This window comes from Poromitra crassiceps (assembly GCF_964638095.1).
Source record: "Poromitra crassiceps genome assembly, chromosome: 3".
Lineage (NCBI taxonomy): Eukaryota > Metazoa > Chordata > Actinopteri > Beryciformes > Melamphaidae > Poromitra > Poromitra crassiceps.
This window is the reverse complement of record NC_139625.1, coordinates 89,651,714-89,661,499: the sequence shown is the minus strand read 5'-3', so window position 1 is coordinate 89,661,499 and position 9,786 is coordinate 89,651,714. Positions and strand designations below refer to the sequence as shown.

Here is a 9,786-nt window from a genome sequence, read left to right as displayed (position 1 = left end):
TTGGCAGAGGGGCGGAGCGCACTGTTGCAAGGGAAAGGTGTACGCTGGATTTACAACACAAGACAAAATGATCAGATGCTGAGTGGGAATGCATTTTTGTTATTCATTGGGTTTCAGGCATTCTTTGCGATGTGTTTATTGCGCATGTTCATATTGCGATGACGATGAAAATACAATTAATTGTGCAGCCCTAGTTTGAATGTGGTCATCTCTCTCTTAAATGCTTCAACAAATACACCATCATATTACCAACTCAGCTGCACATATATATATTAAATAAGCATACTGCACAAAATGAAACCTGTTGGTTTCTCTGTCATGTAAATACTCTTGTTTTGTTATCGTTTTCTGAGCTGTAACACTGTGTATCTTCTCCACTTTTTCATTTCTTAATATAACTTTCACCGGGTGGAATGATAAAACAGAAAGAAACCTTAGATTGTAATTTACAACAGGAAAAAAGGAAAGAAGGTTTTCCATATCCCCAACATGACCAGGTGAAGTGCTCCAACTTCTAGAGGGGAAAAGGCATCAGTAACTCCCTGTTGGCATGAAGAGCAAAGATAGTAGTAGTCTGGGGTTTGCAATAAGCTGCAAGCTGATAACACCTAGCGTGAGACAATTTATCAGGCACATACTGTACTCATTGTAGGCTACAGTGTATGCTAAAGTGTTAGCACAGCTATCTACTTGAGACACAGATATTATTTAGATAGAAGATACACAATGCCTTTACTGGCACTCTCCGTACAGTATACAGTGAGCTACAGTCGTCCAGTTAGCATCGCCAATGAATTGGAGGAAACAGTACAACCTTTCAAGTCACCAAAAACACATTTCTAACTGCGCCAAAAAGCTCTATGTACATGTTGTGACTCGGGTACTCACCATGCGATGAAATAATAATCCTAGTTACGTGAAACAAAGATCAAGTTCCTTTTTTGCCTGTACACAGCGCAGCCATGTTTAGAAAGTAGTTCCGGCTATCTATTTACCTTAAAAAAAGAGCTCTGCATTTTGGATTCATATTTCATGTCGTGGTGAGTACCCGAGATGTGTTTTTGGTGACTTTGAACGATTGTACAATTTCCTCCAATTCATTGGAGATACTAACTGGACGACTGTAGCCAGGGGCGGACTGGGATCATAATTCAGGCCGGGCATTAGATACCAAGCAGGCCAGGCCGATACGGGCCGACGCGCGTTCCGTTTGAAGCCCAATTTGGGCCGTTTGAAGGCCAATTTGAGTTGTTTGAAGCCCGATTTGGGCCGTTTGAAGCCCGATTTGGTCCGTCTGAAGCCCGATTTGGGCCATTTGAAGGCCAATTTGGGTCGTTTGAAGCCAGATTTGGGCCGTTTGAAGCCCAATTTGGGCCGTTTGAAGCCAGATTTGGACCGAGTCCAATTTTACAATGAGATGCACCCACTTTAACCCTGAAGTGCAATTATTACTTCAGACTAACTAATAAAGTAATAAAACCACTAGTAAACCAGTAGGCAGCGCCTGGGCTGCTGTTCAGTGAGTGGCCTGACTGCAAGCACCCAAAAAAAAATTTTTTTTTTTTTTGGCGATTATCGATTCTGGAATAAAAGATCGATTCAAAAAATCGTGACATTAAAAATCGCGATACTTAGGTGAATCGATTTTTTCCCCCACCCCTAATATTTACCTTGGTTCACCCTGGGTCAGCTCGGTTTGCTGTCTGTCACATTATAGCAGGCAGCTCCTATTTCCCCATCTCAGTTTGTAATCCATATTCCAGTTGAAACAAATACCATCAAATTCAAATGCATCGTCCATAATCTCGAAATCAGATATTATCAGTGGTGTTTTAGCATGTGTCACGGACTGGTCTGTCTCCTTAATAAACTCGTGTCTAGGGGTATCTACTACTATTTTCTTAACACCCCACATATTGGTCTAGCCTCCCCCAAGCCAACCCCTTAGAAAAGATCATGGGGCCGTGCCTGGATCAGCTTAGAAGAAGTTCTGGGGCCGTGCCTGGATCGAATTGAATTGAATTAGCCTTTATTGTCTCCCTTGGGAGAAATTCTTTTTGGGCATCAAGAGACACAGCGTTAGACATATACATAAGCCCTTTTCCCACATGCTTACCGGAAAATTACCTGTAAGTCAATATCGGACATTTCCCTTCACACTTCGGCTCGCGCATGTGGGAATCTATCAGCGAATTTTCCTGTATGTTGGGGGGGGCGGGGGGAGGGGGGAGCTTATTTTGGGGGGTCGGCAAAACTCGAAATAAGTTCGCTTGTCAGTTGTCACACAATAATCACACTCGTTTGACTTAAGAGCAGCGTCAAGCCGCCAGCGTAATCAACACAGCCGATTTCCCCCTCCCCTCTCTGCTCGAGAGCAGCAGCCACGGACAGACACAGCGAATGACACAGCAAATGCACAAGCGAAATCCGTGGAAGTAGTTTGCTTTGATGTGCGCGAATGATTAGTTGATGCACTTTGAAGAAGTTGGGATCCGTGTCTGAGAGAAATAGTTGCTGGTTCGATGTTTATCCGTTCACCTGCGTTGCGTTGAAGCACTTTTTACAGACTGGCTTCGTTTGATGTGTCCGGGGTTGCCTTCGGAAATCAGCAAGCTGACATACTACTCTTATTAGGCTATCACAAGATCATTTCGCCAGTTTGCTTTAATGTGCGCGAATGATTAGATTATGCCCGCTGGAACATTAAGCAACGTGTGTAGGCTACTCCTCGCCCATGATTGAAGGACCGCTGTCGCGGAAAATGACTGGAACCGTTTCCACTTGCGTCTCCTTAAGAGCATACCGGTCTTCTGACTGGGTCGAAACTGGTGAAATGTCGGGGACGACGGGGTCGCGCTTATACCGGCACGGCGCCTTTCTCACATGCAGGCATTACACCACGTACCGGTCATTTTGCGGTACAAAGCGCATGTGGGAAAAGGGCTATATTGACATATAGACAGTGCAATCAGACGACAATTCACATTAAATTCCTACAGTGTACATATACATCAAGCATACCCAGTGGTAAAATATTGCACCAGCCCAGCTTAGAAGAAGTTCTGGGGCCGTGCCTGGATCAGCTTGCCATTCAACTCCTTCCCGTTCATTTCCTCCACTGCTTTTTGAGCATCTTCATGGCTTTCAAAGCTGACAAACCCGAAGCCTCCAGACTTTCCGCTGTCGTCCGTTATGACTCGGATACTCGTGACGTTTCCATATTTACTGAAGACTTCTCTCAGCTTCTTGTCATCCATGTCTTCAGCAAAATTCTTAATGTAGACATTTCTGAACCCCTCTGCCTTGCGTTCTACGCGATATTTGAAGTGACCCACAAATACTTTTCGGTCCTTGAGCAACATGCCATTCATTATCTCAATGGCACGTTCAGCTGCCTCCTGGGTGTCAAATTGCACATAGCCGTAGCCTTTACAGCCCTTCTTGTCACGAAACTTGCATGACAGGATTTTGCCAAAAGCAGAGAAGGTGTTATATATGACCTTCTTGTTTATGGACTTGGCAAGATTCTTGATGAAGATGTTTCCCACGCCGCTGTACAACTTGATGTACATAGGCCGCCCCTTGATCATGCCAAAGTTCATTGTTTGCAGTGCACGCACAGCGTCGGTTGGTTGTTGAAAGTTGACATAGGCGTATCCATATGATTGCTGTGTGCTCATGTCTCTGGGGACACAAACAGAGAGGATAGCTCCGACAGGGCTGAATTTGTCGTACAGCATGGCTTCAGTCACATCTTCATGCAGTTCCCACACAAACAGTGAAGCCATGGGTATTAGCACCGGGGTTCATTTTCATTGACTGTAGAGGCTAGTAAACTTATTGGGGTGAAACTTAACCTGCCCAGCTTATATCCTCAGCAGGGAAGGATTTATGACATCACTATGATGTCACAATGTATATGATATTATCACTTGTGATGTCAGTTATGCATAGACATTGTGACATTGGTTAATAAAGAGTGACATCTTCAACATCAGTGATGATGTGATGATGACTGGGGCATCCGCCCCCTCCTCAATGTTCCTCCCTCTGGCCGCCTCGCTCTCTTTGACCGCCGTGTTCCCGGACATCTCTGCCCTCGTACCAGCGCGCCCACCTCCCTCGCTGCTCGACGGCTCCCGCTTCGAATCCTGCTCGACGACCTTCGGTGAGGAATCTCCTCTTTTCCTGAACCCCCCGAGGGGTGACTGTAGAACACTAGGGTATCGGCCCATTCGGGTGCTGCGTGGCCTTGCATGCTATATTGGCATGCGCAGCGCACAATCGCCTGCGGAAGGTTTTACAGAATGTAGGGAAACAGTGGATGGATAAATCCAGAAGGAGGCGGCAATGCAACATAAAGGATGCCAATTGCCATAAAACACCACAGAAGAAGAAAGAACAATCACCTCCCTATTCACCTTATGTTGCCCCGCCTACTTTTTAGCTTCCGTGTCAGACGCAATTGTATTTGTTCTTCCGGTTCAGTGTTAGCCGGCCGGCCGGTTGCATTGTACACTGTAAACCAGGGATACTCAACTTGCTTTGCCCGGGGGGCACTTTCGTGAAATGATAGAAGGCCAGGGGCCAGTTAATAAACAATCAATATACATTTTTCTGTAGCGGATTGTAGGTGTCAGACGGAGTTTAGTCTGACAATGTTGTGCACACCGGATAGTTACTTAGGTTAAGTACATACATAAGTGCCTGGGTAGCGAGCAGACGGCGGTATTTGACAATTTAGCAGCTAAATCATAGATTATTCAAAGATATTCCATATTCCAGACTGAAATGTTATAACAGAAGTGGAGTATTGGCCAGAATAACATGAACAGGTATCTTGCATGTTGCATTCAGGTGCACTGTTTTTTTTTGCAATTCCATCAACTGACATTAGTGATATAGGCAAATGATAAGGTGACTGTCACTGATGATGTCACAATGCCTATGACATCACTGATGATGTCACAATGCCTATGACATAATCAGTGATGTCATTAGATGAGTTTGGTCAATAATGATGTCACTGATGATGATGTCATAGACAGTGTGACATCATCAGTGGGCCAAAAATTTAAACAAGACATTGCCCACTTGCTCCCTTTTATATGATGATATGGCCCCCAAATAATGACATCATTATGATATCATCGGTGATATATGACATCACTATACACGACACAGCAAATCCCCCAGAAGCGCAGCAGTTCCCTAGTATGAGTTGTGCCAAACAAACGTTCATATCTCAAAAACTACATGACATCGCTTATATTTTGACATTCTGAAGCTGTGTTCACACCGAGATATTTATTTTTCGCTCTGTTGCTTGATTCAACCCTTTGGATTCGCTCTGTCGCTCTGTTTAAATCGCTCATCAACAGGCACACGAATTGACGGACATGTGGGGGCTATAAAACGTTACGCAATGTCATGTTTGTCCATTATGAGCCACCGTCATTGTTTACAAGCTAAGCCTATCAGCGTGCTCCTAATGCGAGCTCCATACCGGTAGTACAGTACAGACTTCACTTCATGTCAGCTGTCAGCCTGTCAATGCGGTTTGTTGCCACACAATAAACCAGCGGTTTGTTCCAAGCCAGTGTGATCCTTGACTCACTCTCACACGGCAGCCAATCAGCGTTGAACAGCGAGCGACTGATGCCAGCGTATTTTCGCTCGAGTTGGGATATTTCATCTGGGGCGACGAGCGTATTTTCTCCCTATCGCTCTGTCTCTGCCGCTCGGACGCCCAGCGATTTTTCTCCCGGGCCAATATACGCTCAATCGCTCGTTTGCATTGACTTTGTATGTAAACTCGATGCCAGCGAAAAACTTTAATAGGTCGGTGTGAACGCAGCTTTAGTGATAGCAGAAGTAGCTCAAGAGTCTGATGCATGTCATGTTAAAGTTGTGTGAACTGTCACAGTTTTTAAAATGTAAACAACATAGCTGGGGCTAGAGTGAGACATTCAAAGTGGGTTGCATTGTCGTTTTCCCCCAGTGACGTGGTTTACTAGTGAACTGGCCGCACATGGGCATTGATGTATGTCTGGGGTGGACAGTGGCACTCAAGCAATTGTGATGTCATCAGTGATGATGTCATCAGTGATGATGTTATCAGGTGAGTGATGTCATCAGTTCTGGTTCCGGGGGTGTTCATATTTCTCTCTGAGGCGCCCGTTCCTCTTATTGTGGTCCTTAATCAGAAAGTTGCTGTGATTGACGAATCAAATCAAAGTAGAGTTCTTTCATTCCTAAGCCGTGAATATGACGACCCGCTCGGAGAGGGAGAAGGCCCCAAAACTCAATGAGCAGCACCAGGCCATCCTGTCCAACATGCTGAGAGAGAATGACAACAAATACTGTGCCGACTGCGAGGCCAAAGGTCCAAGATGGGCGTCTTGGAATCTAGGGGTATTCATCTGCATGCGATGTGCTGGCATCCACAGGAATCTGGGTGTACACATATCCCGAGTTAAATCAGTCAACCTGGACCATTGGACCTCAGAACAGATCCAGAGTGTACAGGATATGGGGAACACCAAGGCCAGGCAGCTTTATGAGGCCAATCTTCCAGAAAACTTCAACAGGTCTCAAACAGAACAAGCAGTGGAATTCTTCATCAGGGACAAATATGAGAAGAAGAAATACTACAGCAAGAATGTGACCAATGGAGGTGAAGAGTGCAGCTTAATCCCCAAAACCAGCCCAGTGAACATTTCAGAACACCCTTTCAACCTGCTAGGCCTTGACGCACCAGCAGCAGTATCGACTAACAATGGTAGCAATAGCACAACTCAGAACAATGACGTGGATGTATTCGGCCCCATGGTTTCCAATTCCCTCTCCATCTCCGCATCCACAGCTCAGTTTTCTCATGCTGTCTCCAGTAATGCTGCCAGTACCGCAGCACAAGCTCCAGCAGGAGGCGCACTAGGAGGGGGTGCCAGCTTCAGGTCATGTCAAGGAGACCTGGACTTGTTCCATGACGGCAGTAGCAGCACTAAGGGGGATGACATGGCCAAGAAGCCCCTGTCCAAGGACTCCATCCTGTCCCTCTATGGAATTAGCAACATATCCCAACAGTCCGCCACTGCTGGCATGTTCATGGGTCCCTCCCACATGCAGTTCCCTGCCAAAGCCACTGCAGCGTATCAGCTATTTCCTGGCATAGGGACGGCCACGCCTCCTACCACCATAATGGGCGCAATGATGGCTCAGAGCAGTGTGGTACCCAATGCGGGCATGATGGTTGGTATGCCGATACCCAACGGCTTCATGGGGAACGTCCCCGCCCCCGGTGTGATGGGTATGGCATCTAGGATGATGGGACCGCAGGGTGGTGCAATGCCCACGGGCATGGTGCCTGCTCTGGGCATGGTGCCTGCTCTGGGCATGGTGCCTGCTCTGGGCATGTACGCCATTCAACCCAGGCAGCAGGCCCAGTGGAACATGCGTCAGGTGAACCAGCAGATGAATGGTGCTGGTGGGCAGACGGTGTTCAGTCAGCCTCCCTCGGCTGCATCTGGCCAGACTCTCAGCACACAGCTATGGAAGTGAGCCTTTGAGGGGGTCAGTGGTTGGGTAGTCTCTTAAAACAAACGGTTGGCTCTCGCAATTTTCAAATGGTTCCGCCTAAATGTCTGTACTTCGAGCTGGGAAAACTTGGTCAAAACGAAAAGGGGAATTCAGGGAAAATAATGAGCGATGGATGATAGGGGGATGTCCCAGATGTGGCGGGACATCCGCTCGTATTTCTCCAATCACCTGCATCGATTCGAACTTCCTCCGGTCTGAAGCGTTTTTCTTTCCCAACCTTCTTTGTCCATGTTCTGTGGTCGTGCATTACAGACTGTTTATGGTGCATTCGCAGAATGTATTAGAGACAGTCTGGCTTGAGAGACTAGTGGTTGGGCAGAGTAGGTTGATTTATGGTAGAGCAATCAACATTTGTCACAAGTGTTGATCGTCAGAAATAAAAGTCACAAGTGTAGTATAGCTGCGGGGAGCACAGCCAGGAGCTCTAAATCACTCTGATTGGTTGGTTGGTTGGTCCACAAAAAGTTTAGCACCCTTTAGTGGGCAGTTTTCACCCTAGGAGGCTGAAATTTGGCAGGAAGGTCAAGTGTGTTTGAAGGTGTATGTTCGTTTCCAGCCAATCAGACAAAAGGGGGGTGGTGGGGGCAAATTCCACACTGGAGTGGATGACATCACAATGGAGTGGATGATGTCACACAAATTCACATACGTATCTGGCCGCAGCTACTCTTTTAAATATCACTCCGCTCCGCTCCCCAGACCACTCCAGACTCCACCCACACCGATCCCTGCCTGTTTTCCATGAGGGAGGAAGCTGCTCGCCTGGGCAGGCTGACTGTCAGGACACCGCGCTACACCTCTAGCCAATCACAGTGCACGACAAATATACAGTGTCCAATCACGGTGCACGACAAATATACAGTGTCCGCGACATAACATTCTCAAGGTAGGAGGCAAGAAAGAAAAGTGCCAAGAGACACTTAAGTGTCATTATGAAAATGGCTGAAATGGCTGAAATCCAACCAGTCATGTGTCCACAGGTAATTATGCTTTCTTCTCTTTTTTTGTGTATTGCTACTATGTATTTTTATTTTTTGTAAGAGTAATTGCTATGTATTTTAGAGTGTATTGCTGTACAATACGTACTTATGTTTTACGCATTTTTGAGTGTACTGCTGCTACCTATGTTTTATGTATGTTTTACTATGTTTTACGTTTTATGTCTCTTGTGTTTTATGTTTTTCGGGGACAACAGATGGAAATTAGCCTTGTGCTAAATCCGGCAATTTTTACACTTTTATTATATTCCAGGTTTTATTATCTGTTCCATGGTTTCTGTGTTCATTAATTTTGCACTGTCCCGTCCAAATAAACAAATAAATACATTTACTCTACCATATTTCATCCATCCTGATCTGGTCACGCAAGTTGGCATGAAAAAAAGTGGCAAGGTCGCCGATGATGTCACACCAATGACATCACTGTGATATATGATATCACATCAGAGATGTCATGGTAGATGAATGATGTCATCAGATGCCATGATGTCACAATAACTCTCTGCGTAAGTGATTTGTGACAGACACTGATGATGTCATAGACATTGTGTCACAAATCACTTATGCACAGAGCCATGGTGAAATCTTTAGTGGTTTACGACTTCACTGATGACATCACAGTTGCTCGAGTAACATCACTGATGACATCACCGATTACATCACAATTGCTCAAGGGTGAATGTAGAATACGTGACCCCCCCCCCCCACCACACACACACACACACACACACACACACACACACTATGACATCATTATGACATTATCTGTGCTGATATATCACTAAAGTAGTGACCTGTCATTGATGTATGTCTGTGGGTGGACATACAGTGGCACGCCAGCAATTGTGCAATTGTACAGCAAGAATGTGACCAATGGAAGCAGTCCAAAACAAGGATATGGAGAGAGAAAGAAGGAGCCAGACAGAGGGAGGAAGTTGTCATCCTATACCAAGAGTGAAGACTGGGGAGTGGGGACTAGCGTGCACTCTGACATGAAGTGTCGGCGTCGGTTAATTTGAAAATGTGAAGCCATTACTGTTTGGACAACAGCGTTCCTGATTGGCTGGTTACAATGTCAAGTACAAGGCAAGTCGCTGATTGGCCTGTCCGCCTTGTGGAATCTGAAGTAGCCCACCCCAGGGCAGAGAAGCCAGACGATCTCGCAGAACGAAACACAAATGTGAGTTCA

At 46.0% G+C, this 9,786-nt stretch overlaps 2 pseudogenes across 2 annotated transcripts; one reads left to right on the top strand and one right to left on the bottom strand.

The window, feature by feature from the left end:
• Window positions 1-3,050: 3,050 nt before the first annotated feature.
• Window positions 3,051-3,788, bottom strand: LOC310773352 (polyadenylate-binding protein 1A pseudogene; annotated as a pseudogene). Its single transcript has one exon. The product of its transcript is annotated as a polyadenylate-binding protein 1A pseudogene (transcript).
• A 2,479-nt stretch (window positions 3,789-6,267) lies between these two features.
• LOC310773933 (stromal membrane-associated protein 1 pseudogene) lies at window positions 6,268-7,560 on the top strand (annotated as a pseudogene). The gene has a single exon. The product of its transcript is annotated as a stromal membrane-associated protein 1 pseudogene (transcript).
• The last annotated feature ends 2,226 nt before the right edge of the window (window positions 7,561-9,786 follow it).